General features: G+C 40.1%; 1 pseudogene; it reads right to left on the bottom strand.

Moving 5' to 3' along the window:
• LOC150004210 (pre-rRNA 2'-O-ribose RNA methyltransferase FTSJ3 pseudogene) overlaps nt 1-19,369 on the bottom strand; it is a 35,115-nt pseudogene extending 15,746 nt beyond the window's left edge.
• Between the last annotated feature and the right edge of the window lie 619 nt (nt 19,370-19,988).

Here is a 19,988-nt window from a genome sequence, read left to right as displayed (position 1 = left end):
GGTGGAGGTGGAGAAGATGAAGAAGGAAAAGGAGGAGAAGAAAGAAAGAAAAAAAAAAAAAAGAGTTTGCTGTTGAGCTGAGAAGTCAACTAGAAAGCCAAGGCCCAGCTTGGAGCAGAGTTTTATGGCTGAGTTATAAACTCTGAAAATAGGGCTTTATAATGGAAATGTTGACAGACTCTCTACTATAACTGGGCTAGCGGATGCCCGCTGTAATGTACTGTGTAATTTATAGGAGTCACCTGTTAAGCCATCTGGGAAAGAAAATTTCCCTTCTTTTAAAATGTTAATAACTTGATTAACCTTTTGAACTTCATCATTAGTCTAAATAGAGTCCATGGGAGCCAGTTGCTGCTGTACGCCCAATTTGTATTTGCAGATAAAATTTGGGATATAAAAAATATCTATGCTGAGATGTTTTCTTATTCTTACCTTGCAGGAAAATGAGTTGTTAGGGAAGAAGTGGCACTTTGATGGCTTGGTTTCTGCAAACTACAGCTGCCTGCAGTTAGAGCAAGAATCAGGGACTCTTTGTACCTGAATTCATAGGCATGATTTTCTTAATTCCTCACCTTCTTCCTCGACTGATTTTTCAGGCAAGAAATCAGGAACTGAGATCTCTCCTGTCCTCAGGGAAAAGAGATATTATTCACTCTGGGAACCCTGACTCTATAACTGTTTAATGGATTGCTAAATGGCTTGTATATATGGTTTTATGACTTCTGCCCTTGTACAGTTAGAGGTCCCCATAAATGAACTACCCTATTTTCCTGTATTCCTCCTTCTTTCATTTTTAGTATAGCTCTCTTCCTTATCAAAACATTCTTATAAAATATCTTCATTCTCAACATCATTCCCTAAATGACTCCACCAGCCTGACTCTAACCCTCAGAATCTCTCCAGGGAGCTCTTGGACCCTTATAGAACAGCCATCACTGACCAAACCTAAAAGGGCCAGAAAATGAAATTAATTGCTCAGTTGGGATTTGCTGGTTTGCGAATAACATTTCAAACCCAGGCCAAGGCCTTCATATTTTTTTTCTTGTTTAATGTCTCCAGGCTGACTACTTTACTGTTAATGCAGGTTACGAATGTTTTGTGTGAGGCATGCATCTTTGCCTTTAGCATATGGTATTCCCACGTGATCTTCATTGATTAAATCAGGAGATCTTTTCTTTATTTCTCCCTAGAACACTGAAGCAGACATGCCTAAAGTAAGTCAGATAGAAATGATTACCTTCATAAATGTCACCCTGGAAGAGCCAATTGTATTAAGACACAGCCCTGCAATTTCCTTCAACCTTTTGATCTGAGTGACAATGCTTATCAAAAGGACACACTACCCAAGAAAGTAGTCTGTTGGGAGAGTAAATATATGGAATTACTTTGCACCTTCTGGTAAGTCTACCTGTAATTTATTCTTATTTAAGGCAACCAATTATTCTGGTTTTCCCAGGACATTCCTGGTTTTAGGACTGTAAAGTTCCATGTGCCCGGAACCCCTTGGTCCCAGCTGGCCATTTTATTCATACTGAGCAATTTTTTCATTACGTTTTTAATTACCTGATTGTAATAGCACAAAGAGAAGATTGAACCATATAAGATTTAATATATGGAACATTTTTAATTGCTAGAGTATTCACAAATGGTTGGGCTTCCTTGAAAAACAGTATGCTGCCACTGGGAATGTTCATGCAGAAGTCAAATCTACCTGCAAGTAGGTTCTCTGGGAGGATTCCTATTTTGGCAGAAAAACTAGACTTCATGACCTCAAAGGGGTTTTCCAACTCTAAATTAAAACAAATTCTAGATGGCTGCAAAAGACAGAAACATGACAGCTACAAGTGACATCAGAGATCTTAAATTCCAGTGTCATAAGGTTCTCTGTGCAGGTTTTGCACTGGTATGTTAATGTGGTTTTGTATCTCACCAGCTCCTCTGAGAGGGTCTGTATAGTGTCATCCTATTTTGTAACTCGGTGCATGCTGCTTGGATTCTAATGGCCTCTTCTCTGATTTTCAAACACTCACTCCTTTGTTGGATGGAGCCTGGCTCTTCATCGGAATATGATGCTCATTAATGCCTTGACCATTTCTCCACTGGAACCCCCCGCTCCTGCCTGTAGTTTGATGTCATCCGCCCTTCACACACTCTGACACTCATATACATTTCACAGTTGTGTCAAGAGAGACCTCAAGATGTGGAGAGGAAACATTTGCCAAGGCTATAGTGAGATTGTGTGGCACAGCCAAGAATGAAAAAGTCAAAAGTCTGGCTCCAACTCCTTTTTCTAATGACTAGACACCACTCCCTCATTGGAACGTATTTGATTTTAATGCCTTAAAGGGGCACAGAAAGTTGGCTGGTTTACAAAACGGAGACATGTTCTTCCCGCTGGAGCAGCACAGCCTGCCCCGCCACTGTGTTCAGGGAGCTGTTGACCTTTCATAACAAAGCCCCGCTCCTCCTGTTGCCTTTCTCTCCATACCTCTTCCTCCCTAATTCCCTCTTGAATTTTCTGCGTGTAAGTTTATTTTGATACTAGTTATTTAAGAGCAACAGAAGTTTCTGAAATTCACAAAAATGTTCATAAAATAATAAAATGGCACAGAATCTAGATGAGGAGGTAATTCTCAGGAGCTCATGTCTCTTTACTGTCTCTATTGAGAGCACAGAGAAGAGGATCTGGCAAGAAAATACTTTTATTCTTTTGGGTCTAACATGGGCTTGCCCTCTTGAATTGTAGGAGAAATCTCCTGCTTTACTGAACTCTGAACTTCCAGAACTTAATCCTTTTCCTTTTTTTCTCTTTGTGACCCTTCAACTTTCTACCCCAGATAGTTGGGTTCTCTTTGATGTTATTGTTAGATCTTTCATTTATTCAGTAAGCATTTATCAAACAGCTATTACATTCTATGTATCATGCTGGTTTCAGAAAGTAAAATTAGTAATATCTCTATTGTATCCTTGAAGAGCGCACTTTATATAGGAGGGTGGTAAGAGAGAAACAGAAAAACATCTCCAAACAACTAACAATAATATTAATTTGATAAATGTTCAAAGATCTAAACTGAGAGACATTTAGACTTTTCCAAAACAAGCAGAGAGGTAGTTGGTGTTTGTTAACATGATGTGCTTGTTTTTTTAACATGCTTGTCCTGAAGATATGAACTTAAACTTAACTATGTAGCAGATAAGCACATCCAAGTTCATATTTGCCCTTTAATAACCCAGATCACTGAAATACTTGTACTGAACTGCATCCATATGGCTTCCTTTAGACCTGATTTCTGACCTTTGCTGTGGTGTGATGCCATGAGCATTTTCTCTATCATGATCCATGAGAAAAATATTTGTCCAGGCTCAGGATTAGAAATAGTTACATATTTTTGGAGAACCAATATCTTTACTTATGGAGATTGTGAACCTTTTAACTGATTGTGTTTTCATTTTTGAGTTATGTCTTAACAGTTATGTAGTTCAAGCACTCTTATCCAATACTTAGATCCCCTCAACTAGATGTTTAATCCAGTGTTTTTCAACTTACTAGACTGTGGCCCACATGGAAAACACATTTTACATCATGACCTAGTGCACACATCTATATGTGTACACACACATATATGCACATACATGTAATTAAAGTTTCACAAAACAATACTAATTTCTACTGCAATGCCTTATATTTTTTACTTTCTTCTGTTCCACTCTATTCCACTTATTCCATGCCATTCCATTTTATTCAATGTTAAAAAAATGTTGATCACATGGCACTAAATTGATTTCATAACTCTTTTACAATAAATTTTTGTTTATTTATTATTAGAGAGAGGAGAAGGGAGGGAGAAAGAGAGGGAGAGAAACATCAATGTAAGAGAGAAACATCAGTTGGCTGCTTCTTGTATACACTCTGACTGGGGACCAAACCCACACCCAGGCATGTACCCTGACTGGGAATTGAACCTGTAATCTTTTGCTTTGCAGGACGATGCCCAGTCAACTGAGCCACAGTGGTCAGGATTGATTTCATAACTCCTAAGTGAGTTGTGACCAACAGTTTAGGAAACACTGATTCAATCCTTTCTTTGAACACCTCCGGCTACAGACAACTTGACTGCTTCCCAGGGAAGCTTAATTTTATTGTTGGGAAATTCGGAGCTGCTCCTTCAGTGGAACTGAAAACCACCTCTTTGGTAGATCTTTCCCAGTATCTTGTTAATATCTTTCAGTTTTATGCAGAACAGAACAGTCCTTCTTATTCCTGACCATCCTTCCAATATATGAAGAAAATGTGTTCCCCCCAAAACTCCTCACCCATTTATATTTGATTATGGCTCCAGCAAGAGGCTTGGTGGCCAGACATCAATAGCTGAAGAAAAGTGTTAGGCCAAGGCAATTAGAAATGTTCCCTGAAGCATTTGAGTAATTTGAAGTAAAGGGTTGCTTTTTTAAAAATATGCTCAATTTGACTGAACAATTGCCCCAATTCCCTACTTTACTCCAGCTGTGGAAAACCTGGCCCAACTTCTGCTACATATTGATTTTGCTCAAAGGTGGCAAGTGACAACACAGCCATTACATAAATGACATGAGAAAACAGCCTTCTTCCCCCAAGGTATTTAGCACACTCCACAGATGGCGACGACCTAATTCAGTCCAAAGAAGAAACAAGTGAAATCATTCACTCAATTACTTTCATTGGGTAGAGGCAGCGTGGCTTTCTCAGCTCTCCCAGAAGAAAAAAACCCTTCCTGAAGCTGCCATACACGGGCAATTTCATTACAACAGAGTTCCAGTCACCTCTTGTTTTCTTAAACTTGTATTATTGAAAGATTAGTCTTCTGTTTATGGTTACATTGCCAAGTATCCAAAGCAGAACTTACTCCTTCATTCGAAGTTAATCAGACTGAAATGGACACGGCATTACCAAGGCCCATGGCACTATGAGATCAGAAGAATTACTCAGTCTGCACCACTTACGATAGAAGTTTTTGAAAGAAGTTAGGATAAATTGACAAAGATTGCTTACCTCAGAATACAGAGTTCAAAATGCAGTTCAGAAAGACTTTATAATTACATTTTGTAATCGGAAAGATTAAAATGTATGGCTGGATAGTAAGACTCACTTAAGTGATGGCTAAAGCCAATGTCATGAGGGAATCTATTCACTTTGTTCTTGATTCCCATATACAGAAGTAAAGAGCAAATCTGTATCCTTGAAGGAAAAGTCTAGATTAATGGCAAAATTTCTAAAATATGTTGATATTGAGAGAACCATTCTTGTCTTATACAAATCTTTAGTTGGATTCCATAGAACTTTAGGTGCAGCTCGAGACTAAAACATGGACGTATAATCAAACTCATGAGAATAAACTAAGATAAGAATTAACCTGTACTTTCCGTTTTTGTAGAAATTCAACTTTGCGATAGTTCTTTGGTATTTTCAGATGGCTTAATTTTAAGGTGGTTCATTCTGAAAACATATTGAAAGAGCAAATATCTCACAATAATATTTTTTTGGCTTAGAAATTTTACGTTTCTTTTTCTTTTTTAAAGTATATTTTATTGATTATGTTGTTACAGTAGTTCCAATTGTTTCCTCTTTGCTCCCGTCTGCCAAGTACCCCCCTTTCCCTCCAGCAATCCCATACCCCCTTAGTTCATGTCCATGGGTCTTGCATATAAGTTCTTTGGCTTCACCCTTTCCTATATTATTCTTAACACCCACCCCTGTCTATTTTGTGCTAATTATGATTCTTAGTCCCTGCACCATTTCCTCATTTCTCCCCCTCCCCCTTCCCAGCTGATAACCTTCCAAATGATCCCCATACCTATGATTCTGTTCCTATTCTGGTTTGCTTAGTTGGATTTTGTTTTTATTTTTTAGATTCAGTTGTTGATAGTTGTGAGTTTGTTGTTATTTTAGTGTTCATAATTTTGATTTTCTTCTTTTTAAGTAGTCCCTTTGATATTTCATATAACAATGGCTTGGTGATGATGAGCTCCTTTAGCTTCACCTTGTCTGGGAAGCACTTCATCAGCCCTTCCATTCCAAATGATCGCTTTGCTATAGAGTAATCTTGGTTGTAGGTTGCCTTTCATCACATTGAATACTGCTTGCTAGTCCCTTCCTGCCTGCAAAGTGTCCTATGAGAAATCAGCTGATAGTCCTATAGGCACCCCCCTGTAGGCAACTCTCCGCCTCTCTCTTACTGCCCCCAGGACTCTATCTTTATCTTTCATTTTTGGCATCTCAGTCATGATGCGTCTTGGTGTGGTCCCTCTGGGTCCAGCTCGTCTGGGACCCTCCATGCTTCCCAGACCTGTATGTCCATCTCCTTCACAAAAATTGGGAAGTTTCCTCATTTTTTTCAATTCTTGCTTCCTCATTCTGCATTGGTTGACTGCTTTTTTTCTTACTTATGTTCCAAGTCATTGATTTGAACCCCAGTTTCCTTCCCTTCACCATTGGTTTTGTGTGGATTTTCCTTTGTTTCACTTAGCAAAGCCTTCACTTCTTCTCTTATGTGTTTGCCGTATTCAGACATTTCTGTCAAGTCTGTGAGCATCTTTATCACTACTGTTTTGATTTCTGTGTCTGTTAGGTTGTCTCTCTCCTCGTCTGTTAGGTTGACTATCTCCTTGTCGATTAGTTCTCCCACTGGAACCTTGATTCGTTTCCTGTTTTGGGCCATACTTCTCTGTCTCCTCATTCTGACAGGCTCCTGTGTTTGTTTGCCTCCACATCCCAGATAGAGTTGTCACTCCTGTTACATTGTAAGGGGCAGAGCCTTAGGGATTCATCAGTACAGGGCGACCTGTTTCACCCATTGTGGCACTGTATGTGGGGGAGGGGTCCGAGAGGGAACAATGCCACTTGCCCAGCACTCAAACCTTTTTCAGGCACCTCTCCCACTTCCACACTGGACTGGCGCCCCTCTAGCTGCTGCCCTGGCTGTCGTTCCCAGAGTGGGTGGGTCTGCGAACATTCTAGGACCATGGGGGCCCTTTAAGCAAGCGAACTCTGCTGAGACTGGCAGTTTCTGCCTTCACCCCAACCCCACCTAGTCTGCACAGTCAGAAGCAATGAGGCTTGATTTTCCCTGGTGCTGGGACCATGAGCTGAAAGGTCCAGTGAGGAGCTGGGAACGCTCCTCAGGTGTTCCTACTGACTTTTTAAAACATGTGACTGTGCTTTCTGCCAGTCTGCCACTGCCGCCGCCACTGCCGCTGATGCTGCCCCACCACACCGCATCCTCTCCGCCTCGGCTCTGCCCCTCCTACCTGTCTGGATGAGTATTTCTTCTTTATATGTTTGTTTGCTGGACTTCCATGCAGTTTGATTTTCTGGAACTTCTGGCTGTTTCTAGTTTTGAGGTAGTTGTATTCCTTCTTAGTTGTGGAGGGAGGAAGACACAGAGTGTCTGTTTACGCCTCCATATTGGCTGGAAGTTGGTATTCTATGTTTCTTAATCCAGTTTCTTGTTTGCATCATATCTTAGTCTTTCTAAGCTCTGTCTATCCACAGCTAAGATTTCTTATATTTAGTTTTTTATAAATTCATATTTAGGCATTTCAACTTGGAGGTTTTACATGTAGAGGCAACCAAGGGCCTTACTGAAGTCTTGGCTAAGGTCTAAGTCCTTTGAAAACAGAATGCTAAGGAAGGGAAGAAAAGGAATAAAGTTGGGCAAAAATAAAAACCTGTATTCTTTCCCATGGTGTCATTTATCAGAAGGGAATGATGCTTTGGAGGTTGGGAAGACATGACTTCCTTAGAAGAAGAGATTGTGCTGTTTGAACATAGACGGTAACCTCAACTGGATAAACTTCTCGATAAACATGAAGGACAAAAACCACATGATGACTTGAGAAAGGGAATTAATATTTTTAGCTTATTCTGTAGTTACTAGCCTCTTTCATTCCATCTTTCCTCTTGCTTTAAAATGGCTGGGAGGAATAATGATTTGGACAAACTCATTGTAGGGATTGCAAGATGCTGGCCTCAAGGTTAAAAAATTCTGCAGATAGATTTTGTTTGGCAGAAGCAATGGTAAAAACTAAAAGCACAGATTCATGATAAAAAGTTTCAGAAAATAATAGAGGGAAACTCCCTCAACTTCATGAAGAGCATATACAAAAACCTATAGCTAACATTATACTTAATGTGGAAGACTAAAAATACTTTTTTCCTCAGATCTGGAATAGGATAAGAATGCCTACTCTTACCATTCTTATTCAATAGAGTGCTGGGACTTCTGGCTAGTGCAATAAGTCAAGAAAATTAAATAAAAGTTATACCTGTTTCAAAAGAAGAAATAACACTGTCCCTATTTGCAGATGATGTTATTGTCATTGCATAAAACCCAAAGGAATCCACCAAAAACCTCCTATAACTAACTTAAGTTTAGTTAGGTCATAGGAAACAAAACCAACATACAAATATCAGCTGTATTTTAATACAGTAGCAATGAACATGTGGGTACTAAAATTAAAGTACTATACCATCTATAATTGCTAAAAAAATACTTAGGTGTAAATCTAACAAAACATAAACAGGATTTATTGGCTGAAAGTTATAAAACATTAATTAAAGATAAAAAGAAGTTCTAAATAAATGGAGACACAGTGTGTTCATGGATTGGAAGACCTAATGTACTAAAGATGTCAGTTTTCCCCCAACTGACATACAGTTTCAATGCAATTCAAAAATCTAAGGACTATTATTTGAAGATGTAGACAAGACTATTCTTAAATTTTATGGAAAGGCAAAGGGACTAGAATAGCTTATATTCTTTGAAAAGGAGAATACAGTGAGAGGAATCAGTTTATTTAATTTTAAGATTTATTGTGTAGTACAGTAATCAAGACTGTGTAGTATTAGGACTGGATAGATAAATTAATAAATGGAATAAAATGGAGAACCACAAAATTGATCCACATAAAAATTCCCAACTAATTTTTGATAAAAGTATGAAAGCAAATGGTGCCAGAGCAAGTAGACATCAAGACACAAAAACATTAACCTCACCTTGAGTCTCACATTTTATACAAAAATAAACTCAAAAAGACTTCATTGTAAAATATAAACCTATAACAATCTTATAAACAATATAGGAAAAAAAATCTCTGGGAACTAGAGCTAGGTGAAAAGTTTTTAAATTTGATACCAAAAGCATGATTCATAAGGGGTAAAATGAATAAAGTGAACTTCATCAAAATTAAAAACCTTTGTTCTTTGAAAGACTGTTAAGAGGATGAAAAACAAGCTAAAAACTAGTCTAGAATAGAAAACGAAATCTCAAAATTCAACAGTAAAAAAAAGAAAAACAAAACAAACAACAACAACAACAAAAAAACAATGCCCCCTTCCAATAATCCAACTGGAAAATGAGCAAAAGATATAGAGACATTTATCAAATACACACACACACACACACAGAGTCATGTGCTGCATAACAATGTTTTGGACAATGAAATATGGCATGCATGACATTGGTCCCATAAGATTAAAATAGAGCTGAGAAATTCCTATCGCTTAGTGACATTGTAGTCATTGTAACATCAGAGTGCAACACATTACCCACGTGTTTGTGGTGATGCTGGTGTAAACACATCTACTGTGCTGCCAATTATATAAAAGTATTGTACACACAATTATGCATAGTGCATAATACTTGATAATCATACTAAATGACTATGTCACTGGTTTATGTATTTACTATGTTACACTTGTATTTATTATTTTAGAACGTGTTCCTTCTACTTATAAAAATTTTTGCTGTAAAACAATATGCTGTGTTACACTGCATTGTTTTCTTTTGTGCTTGCCTTATAAATTTAGTGCAGCTGAAGTTCACAGTGTTTATAAAGTTTACAGTACTGTATAGCAATGTCCTAGGCCTTCACATTTACTCATCACTCAGTCACCCAGAGAAACTTCCAGTCCTGCAGGTTCCATTTATGGTAAGTGCCCTATACAGGTGTGCCATATTTCATCTTCCATACCATGTTTTTACTGTTATGTTTCTATTTTTATATATACAAATAACTTACTTGGCTATTAAATATTTGGCTATTATGAATAAAGCTGCTATTAACATTCATGTACAGTGTTATTATCTATAGTATTTGGTACATTACCATAATGTACAAGTTTGTATTCTAGAAGCAATAGGCTATACCATGTAGCCTAGGTGTGTAGTATGTTATACCATCAAGGTTTGTTAAGTGCACTCTATAATGTTCTCACAACAACAAAATCAACTAAAGACACATTTCTCAGAATGCATCCCCATCATTAAACAGTACACGGCAATACAAATGACAGAGTAGCACATTGAAAGATGCTCAACATCACTGACCATTAGGGAAACACGAGTTAAAAATCAATGATATGTCACTACACAGCTGTCCCAGAGGCTAAAATTTAAAAATGGTGACAGCAAATACTGACAAGAATACAGAGAAACTTAATCAATTATAAACTGGGAAAGGAGATTTTCGGCCAAGATGGAGGCCTAGATTGACCTGCTCTGTCTCCCTCCACAACTAAGAAGGAATACAACTACTGCAAAACCAGAAATAACCAGAAGTTCCAGAAAATAAATGGAAGTCCAACGTACGAAGTTATAAAGAAGTGGTGCTCATCTGGACAGGTAGGAGTGGTGAAGCCGGGGCAGAGAGGTCAAGATGTGCTGGTGGCAGCAGCCCCAGCGGCAATGGCAGTGGGACGGCAGTAAGCACAGACACCCATGTTTAAGGGGAGATGAGAAGCACCTGGGGAGCATCCTTGGCTGCAGTCCAGACCTGTCAGCTTGCGATTCCAATGCTGGGGAATGCAGATCCTCTTTGCCTTGGACTGTGAGGCCCAGAGGGTGGGGACAGGACTGGGAGCTCTCAGCAGGGAGTGAACAGCAGGAATCCATCTTGGACCCCCACCCCCACACAAAACACCACAGCGTGGTGAGATTCAGAAGAGGGTGGGAGTAGGAAGTTGGTGTGACTATAAAAGGGTGACAGAAAGGATCTCTGTGGTGATGGAAGTGTTCTGTATCCTAAACTATAGTGTTTCCAGATGTTATCTTTGTGAGAAACTAGGTAAAGGTTATACAAGATCATTCTCTCATATAACTGTGTATAGATACATAGTTATCCCAGAGAAGATTTTAGACATAGTCTTCAATTCATCAGAGCCCCTACTATTTTCAATATAATTCATTAAATTAAATTAGTCCCCACTAAATTCTATTTAATTTTAACTGTTTTCAATTTATTGTCAAGCCTAACAGTTTGCACAGCTTTGTTATCACTTTGGCATCTACAGGCATGTGAGAGAAAGAAAGAAAAAGAGAATAAGATCTTGCTAACAAAATATACAGAAGAAATGTCATGTGGTGTTTCTCTATTGGAGACTGATGGATTGGGTGGGTTTTAGCCTTTAGAGACATTGTATTCTCATACTAGTTCAGAGACCCATAATGGAGAATGGGACCTTATTTATGGTAATGAATTATGCTATAAGATGTCTGTGTGTCTCTTTCCTCCATTAAGTTCCTTGAGGGTAGGGACCATGACTCGTTCGTTCTTTACACTCCTTTCCCCTCACCTTTCTTCCCTCCACCTAGCACAGAGGATTAATTTAGCATTTAATAAGGGAAAAAACAGATTTCTAAGTTGATTGTTAACACAGCATGATCACAATGCTAACCACAAATACCCAGGATCTGGTAACTACCTTTCTAACCTTGATTTACATAACTTCCCTCCAGGTTCCTAATGATTTAATCAACCTGAATTATTCCAGGCTGCATACATGTTTGGGAGTTTTCTCACTTCACTGCCTCTACCCCCACTGTTTCCTTTGTTTAATGGTCCCTTCTTTGTCCCCACAGGGCCATAGGCTATTCTTTCACTGTTCAGTATAAAAGACACCTCTTCCAACACGCCTTCCATACTGCAAATACTACTTCATGATTCGTATCCCTTGTCATTTTCAACCTTATAGCAGTATTGGACTCACCCTTGGGAGTCCATCAGTCTTGATCCTTCTAGATCTTCCCACAGAAATGGGTGTAGTGTGCTACCCACAGCAGATCCCATAAATGTGCATTAAAAGAGAAAAAAAAAAAAAAGAAAGAAAAAAATTAGAACACCCAGGCTAGCCTAATGGAGGCTTTTAAGGAAGCCAAATAAAAATGAGAGGAAGCTAGAAAGGAAATCCGAGACTGGATCAGAAGTAATAGCAGACAATGTTAAAATGTTGCAAGGCTGATTTTACAGGCATTGGTAGAGATTAGGCTGCTCACCACAGCCAGTTTCACTGTAAATCATGTAACAGACCTTGTAGAAATGCCAAGATAGTAGAAGTCTTCTTAAAACACAGAGCTCCAAGACATGCTCAACTTGAAACATTGTTTACTTTCTTCATTAGGAGCTAAAGGGAAGCAAGTAGAAGGCAGCAGGTAGCAATTACCTAATATCTTTGCAGAAAGAGAGATTTTTTCAAAATGCGCTTTTCTCACTAACCTTTGAGGGGAAATGAGGTTTATTTATGGTGTCAGAAGAGAACAAGGCATAATAGTAAAAGATTTTATATGACTTCATGTTTTTAGGAAAGTCATTTGTTTACAAATCTAACTTAATCAAACCCAAAGGTATTTCATAGAATCCAGATTTGACTGTCACCTGATTTTGCACCCAAATTTCAGACTAGAGGATGTAATTATGATAGAGTGTAAATGTTAATATAAGAAGATATAGATTATAAGTATTTCCTTACCAAGATGAAAGTCTTAGACTGAAACCATCCGATAGTCCAGGGAAAGAATGGAATAATCAAGTATATTTTTTCCCCTCTCTAGCTTTAACTAAAATTGCATGAGGCTGCCTAAAGTTACTTAACTGTTTTGTTTACTAATTCAGGATAACAGTCTTTTAATCAAGAAATAATTTTGTAAATAAGGCAAACACATGCTGAAGTCTAGGTATATGAATATAATTATGGTTAGTTTTATTCTCTTTCATTTGCTTACCAATCTTTAAAGAGGATTGTTAGTCATTAAGAGTGATATCTCACATTTGAACAAAACTTTTTACTTTTCAAAATATATTTGCACAGTTTAATTTATTTGAAACTCCTTACAATAATCTGTGATTTAAGTGGGGATTATTATTTTTATTTAACTGGAGAGCAAACTCATATTCAAGGAAAAGAAAACAAAACCCCTGAAAATAATACATTAGATTTTGGAGCTGGAAAGCATCTCATGAAATTATATCTGTGAATGCATTATCATAAGTAGTATAGTGTAGTTGATCCTGCAGTCTTTTGGCCTAAATTGTGGGGAATTACTCTTCTATTTCGTAGATAAGGCATCTGAAGTCTGATCAGTTTGTTTCTTGGCCAAAGTCACAGGGCTGGGATGCTGTAACAGCAGCATACACACTGGACATCGAACAAGGGAGCTGCTCCCAGATTTTACTCTATCAGTTATGGTCTATTTCTAGGATGTCTCGACTCACTTGTGCATCACAACTTTCTACCTGAATCTATGAGAAGATGTGACATGAAAGACAGCACTTTGAACCTCAAGGCAAATAGCAAGAACCTTGGTTGTCAGAAAAGTGGTGAAGTTCTATGGTGAGAGGAATGCCATGTGCAGAAGCAGGTGATCCCAATGCAGGGGAGCTGCCACTGGGTAACTCATTCAGTGAGCAGCAGCCTCTACGGAAGACACCAGCTTCTTAACTGAGAATTTTGGAGTGCTGATGAAATGACCACACCTCATGGAGGGCTGAGACCTACTACAGGACCTCCTAGAGAAGAGCTAGCACACAAGCTTAAGTATAAAAGAGGCATAAAGAAGTGCATTCTCATGGAGACTTGTCAAGCAAAGGTGGCTTCCTTTGAAAATGGAACACTCAGTTGCAGGTTTGGTCCCCACCGAGGGCATGTATGAGACGTCCCCAGTTGGGGTGCATATGAGAGGTGACTGATCGATGTTTCTCTCTCACATCAATGTTTCCCTCTATCTCTCTTCCTCCCTTCCCCTCTCTCTAAAATCAATAAGCATCTCTTTGGGTGAGGATAAGAAAGAAAGAAAGAAAGAAAGAAAGAAAGAAAGAAAGAAAGAAAGAAAGAAAGAAAGAAGAAAGAAAGAAAGAAAGAAAGAAAGAAAGGAAGGAAGGAAGGAAGGAAGGAAGGAAGGAAGGAAGGAAGGAAGGAAGGAAGGAAGAAAGAAAGAAAGAAAGAAAGAAAGAAAGAAAGAAAGAAAGAAAGAAAGAAAGAAAGAAAGAAAGAAAGAAAGAAAGAAAGAAAGAAAGAAAGAAAGAAAGGAGGGAGGGAGGGAGGAGGGAGGAAGGAAGGAAGGAAGGAAGGAAGGAAAGAAAGAAGGAAAGAAAGAAAGGAACAAAGAAACAAAGAAAGAAAGAAACAAAGAAAGGAAGAAAGAAAATGGAATACCCAGGACAACTGATTGCTTCAGTAAATTTCAATTCTGTGTTAAGAACAGAATTATCTAGTCAGAATGCACAGGGGGTTTCCTTTATATCATGATGATAATATCAATAATGTTGAAGGAGTTACTTTATTCTTTGGACTAAGTAAACCATTACAATGGTCCGTTTTCAATTCTGAGCTATAGTTTTGGGATTTAGTTAACAGAAAGCTTTTACAGGAATTGTAGTCAACTGCATTATAATAGGTTCCTATTATTCCTCTATCCTGCCCTGGCTGGTTTAGCTCAGTGGATTGAGCGTCGGCCTGCGAGCTAAGTGTCGCTGGTTCGATCTTCCAGTCAGGGTACATCAGAGAAGGAAAACTCTGACTCCAAAAAACCTCCGCTGCCTTGCGGCATACCTCTTCAGGGGAAAGGCTAAGGGAGTAAACCCCGACAGAAAATCCGGAGCCGGAGTCCCTAAGGCGGTTTGACGTTGTAGTCAACACCGGCAACTCCTGCGGCGCACCTGAACCCAAGCTGTATCGACTCCGTCTTTCCCTTGGACCCTTCAGCTGCGAAGAGAGGGGGGGTCTGCTGCATGGGCAACAGCAGACCCTCCATATTACCCTGCCCAGGCTCTGTAGCTTCAGCGTCATCACAAGATGTCGATTCAACACGGGAGGAGACAGATACCATGTCACTCCCGAGTTGGACTGCACAGCCATTCTCGGCGGTGCAGATAGACTCTTAAGAAGCTACACCATCGTCTCTCGAGACGGACGGCTGCCGACGACGACGATTCCTCTATCCTGATTATTGTTTTAATAACAATAAAGTAGAAGACTAATTTCACTGACTGTTCACTTGTGCTTTGTTCATACCTTGGCATGAAGAAGGTAAGCAGACCTTTGTGTTCTCTCATCTCAGGGACCTCAGAAGTTGCTTGAGGACCCCTCTGGGAAGGGTTTATGCTATGTTCTTTCAGAGAGGGAGGAAAACATGCTGGAAGAGTGGAGATGGTGGGCAACTTGGGGAAGGGAGAACAATTTTCAAAGCTGGAAATGGGTGCAAGCCCGTCAGTTCTTGAGCTATGAACAGCATCTTGGCTTGTCACAGTGCTACCAGGACCCTGGAAGGGCATCTGGACATCCAGATGCCAATGGTCCTGGCTGGGACAAGACCACATGTCCCAGCTGGGCATGAAAGTGCAGAACTGCCTTTCTGCGTGGGTGCTACCAGAACTTGAACCTTAAGCACATTCATAAATGCGTGGTATGAACTGAAGATGAGAGAGTCCTCTTCAAATGTGAAGACAGAGGAAGGCCCTTGGTGCCTCTGAATGATCTTAAGGGCAGCGGTTGGGAACACAAACAATTGTAGTTTCTTATCATTAATTGGCATCTAGTACAGACTAATTTTAATTTAGAGAAAGAAAGAAATGTGACATCAAATCTACCATAATAAAAATTGTTACTGTAAAATAGCCGAAGTGCCAGGGTGCACTAACAAGTTAATTGGATAGAGAAAAAAAGCCCTCAGCCCCGCTTACCAGATTGGGGGTGGGGACAAGGGAAGTCAAACACATGCACCATGGAAGTCAAAATGGTGCCTGGGGAGGTGCTGGACCACAGAGGCCCGCCAGTCTAGCCTGGGGAAAGAAGGGATTGGTTAGGAGATGGGGCCACCTAAAGCGTGCAAAAGTTTGGGAAATTGATTGGTCATTTTGAGAAATCACCTGGTCCATCCCATACCCCAAGCTAATACAATCCCAAGGGAACAAAGAGACTCTGTTGTTTGCTCGTGACCTGCACTCACATGGTGCACTTGCCTGTTCTCTCTATGACCATGTGGCCTTAACAACCATGTGGCCTGTGGCCTCCAGGAGGGAGCCTCTCTCTCTTGCCAACCAGGTGATGGACTCGCAAGTGCATTTGCATGCTTTCTCGCCCAGGGTTTATGCAACCAACCGTGTGGCTCTGGCAGCCGCCTGGCCCATGGCCTTGCAGGCTCCACGTGGGAACCTGAAATGGACAGCAGCTGGGAACAAGCTAAGCTACCTGGAGGGGGACCAAGGCCACTCAGTAGCTGCCTGTGGGCTCCAAAGGACTGTACTTTAAGATGGAGCAGAAACTCTGGACACTAGATTTTGTCTTGGTCTTGCTGGGTACTGTTAGACTTTTTCCATGGCAGAAGGAGGAGACAGTCATTGAGAAGGGACTCTGCCAGATGGCACAGCACCTGCATCAAACCTCTGTCCCTTTGTACCAGCACCTGCCTCATGAGTTTGGCTTTTATGGCAGCAGGCAGCCAGACCCCTGTTTTTGTTCAGTTACAAAATCACAATATCTGTACATTCATATCTGATAACTCATTGTGCCCTAACGACCATATAAAAGGGTTAATGTTGTGGTTATATCCATTTTATAAGTAGTTTTCTCAAGATTCCAGAGCTTGTAACTGGCAAGGCAGCTCTCATTGCTGCCACTCTCAGGAGGGGCTCCCCTACTTCCGGGCTAAGTGTTTCATTCAACCCTCCCCCATTACAACTGAGGCAATAATTTAATAAGCATTCCCTGAGGAACTACAACATATTGGGCACTGCATAAGGCACAGGAATCCAAAATCCAATAAGACATGGTCCCTACCCTCAAGGAATCTTAGCCTTGAAGAGCAGAACTCCCGGAAGGACGGGGCTATGGTGTGAGGTCCTGGGAGATGAGGCTGCAGGGAAACCAGGAACCAGATGGTGAATGAATGTGCTCTAAGCTTTTATTCTAGAAACTGTTATGAGCCATTTTAGGAGTTTTGACTTTTTAATTTCTTCTTAAATCTACACAAGTCATTGACTTATTAATTAATAATAATCAATAAATATTTCTAAGTACCGAGCCCTATGTGATTCTGGGGACATGATGTATATGGGTCTCTGTCCTCACAAAATTTGTATTCTGGTGGGAAAGAGATAAACAAAACCCATGTTTGAAATCAACATAAGAAATTAATTATGAACTGTGATGGGGGCATGCCATGAAGAAAATAAACAGGGACCTGGGATAAAGAGAAATGAGTATTAAACAATCAGAGATGTATAAAGAAAAAAAGAATCTTTTCTTTTAGTCCCCATTTTCACCCCTCCTTCCATGGTACATATCCTTTCACATCTTTATTCTAAACAAATATATGAATATATTTACGACTGCTTAATTTTTACAAATATAAGTTTATGCTAGACATTACTCTGTGACCTGTTTTTTTTTAAAAAAAAAACTCATCAATACACATGGGTATTGATAATCCCCATGATAATCCATTTAGATCTGCATAATACTCTTTTAAATTGCTGCATGATATGCATATACCTTAATTCTGTTTCTGTTGACTGCCATTCAGGTTTTTCTTTTCTGTTACAAAGAGTGCTTTAATAAACATTCTTATGCTCATATCCTTACATATTGTTTTTCTTTCTTTTTTCTTTTTCTTGTTGGGCAGAGTCCTAGGTGGGATAGCTGGCCCTAAAGTTTCATTCTTTTAAAAATTTTACTATACACTGGCAGACTGCTCTTCACAAAGGTTGTGGCAATATATAAAAATGCATAAGTCTAAATACCCTCTTAGCCCTAGATAATCTCAATTTTCTTAATTTTTGTCAGTGTTAGAGGTGAAAGGCAATAGAATCTCATTGTCCTTTTGATTTTCATTTACCTGACACTAGGAGCTCATGAGCTTTTTAATAGCTTCTTTGATCATTTCATTTTCTAATAGATGGATTGTTTGCTCACAGCCTTTGCCCAAGTTTCTCTGCCTCATTCTTTGTCTTCTCACCAGTATACGAGCACTCTTCATATATTAGGGGTGTTAATTCTTTCTCATATGTGCTGCATACATTTGCTCCATTTTATAATTTGCCTTTTAACTTCGTTTTTGGCATCATCAAAGGGTTTGAAGCAGGGGAGTAAGCAGATCGTATTGCATTTAGAAAGCTCACTCCTCAAGTACAGGGAGGACTGAAGGGAAGAAACAAGATTGGCAGCCCGGTGACTCCTGGGAATCGGAAGGCGAGGGCACTGCTTCAGGAAATGGATGGCGAGGGGCTGAATCAAGTCAGTAGCTGTGGAAAAGGAGAGGCCAAATAGATTTGAGACGATAACAAAACAAAGTGTATATGACACTGTGCCTCATTGGACGGTGTTGCAAGGGAAATTGAGGTTGGCTTTCACATGTTTGAGGCGGGTGTGTGAGAGAGTGTTGGTGGCATTTAGCGAGAGGACTTGAGGCATGTGTGAGAGTAGAGGTATCTAGTTTGGATTCCAATAAAAGTTTGGGGTGTCTAAGGGATGTTCCAGTGAAGAGGTGGACCTGGGGGTTTTGCTCAAAGGAGAATGGTCTGGGCTGAGGTGACAGGACTTGGCAGCACACATATAGTGATGAAGTATAGACATGGGAGTGAAGGAAGCTGCTCCGAGGGGGTGGAGAGTCTGAGGTGCATAGAAATCTAAGGAGGAAGCCCATGGAACATTTACATTTGAAAGGTTTATGGAGAAAAAGAGGTGGTAATGGACGTTCTTGCTCACCGTGAGGCCCCAAAAACCAGCCTGCACACATCGGGGAGAGAGGGGCCCTCCGTGGGCTGCTGCTCGCCTTTGGTGGGGTTGTCCCCAGTCTGCGAAGAGAGTTCTAATGGTCGTCACACTGCTTTCTCCTGCAGACAATTCTCTGCCTTCTTCTCTTCCCCAGACCACAACCAAGGTGGAATCCCACGCACAGACTGTCACCATTCTCCCACTGAAGGAGGCAGGTTTGCGGGCTTGCAGCCTCACTGCAGCCCCTTCTTTGCTCCTACTTGGCTTCCAGCCAGGAAACCAACACACCCCACTGCGTCCCACCTCCGTCACATTCTCCAGGGGCCCGGGTCTCTCTTTAACCTCCATTGCAGAATTCAATTTACCATCTCAGTGAAAGGTGGTAGAATCTTTCACTAGCTCACTACAGCTTAATTTATGCCAAGGAAGTGAAATGAATTCTCCTTAACAAAGTTCCAGTGAATGAGCTCACTCCACATTTGGTTTTTGATTTAAAAGACCACTCTGAGATCTGGCCTGCCCTCCGAATACCAGAAAACTGGCTCCTACCCATATGGAAATATTTGTTGTGTAAACTAGATTAATCTGTGGCAATTAAAAAATTACTTATACCTAATTCTTGTCCAATGGGATTAAAGGAGTTCCAGGTAACACGGAAAGAGAAAGCTTTGGTGTTTGTCTCAGTTGATAGTGACATGGTTTATAGAAGGACTTGTGAATGTAGACATGATCTAAGAAGCCAACATTTATGGAAGAACACCACACACTATGTAAAACACCTGGTCCCTTAAACAGGAACCTGATACTTTCTCATTTATCCAAATGTGACTTGGCGATTAACTCATAGTCCCTGGCTCAGTGGCTGTTTGTCTCTTCACTCTGATGCATTGTAAATTTGGCACAAATCTAGGGCCATCCATAGTTTAAAACTGCTATGGCAAATGAGTCATAACCATTGAATGTTATG

This window comes from Furipterus horrens, unplaced genomic scaffold (genome assembly GCF_987537825.1).
Source record: "Furipterus horrens unplaced genomic scaffold, mFurHor1.1.pri manual_scaffold_7, whole genome shotgun sequence".
Taxonomy (NCBI): domain Eukaryota; kingdom Metazoa; phylum Chordata; class Mammalia; order Chiroptera; family Furipteridae; genus Furipterus; species Furipterus horrens.
The sequence above is the reverse complement of the archived record's forward strand: the minus strand, read 5'-3'. Positions and strand labels throughout refer to the sequence as shown.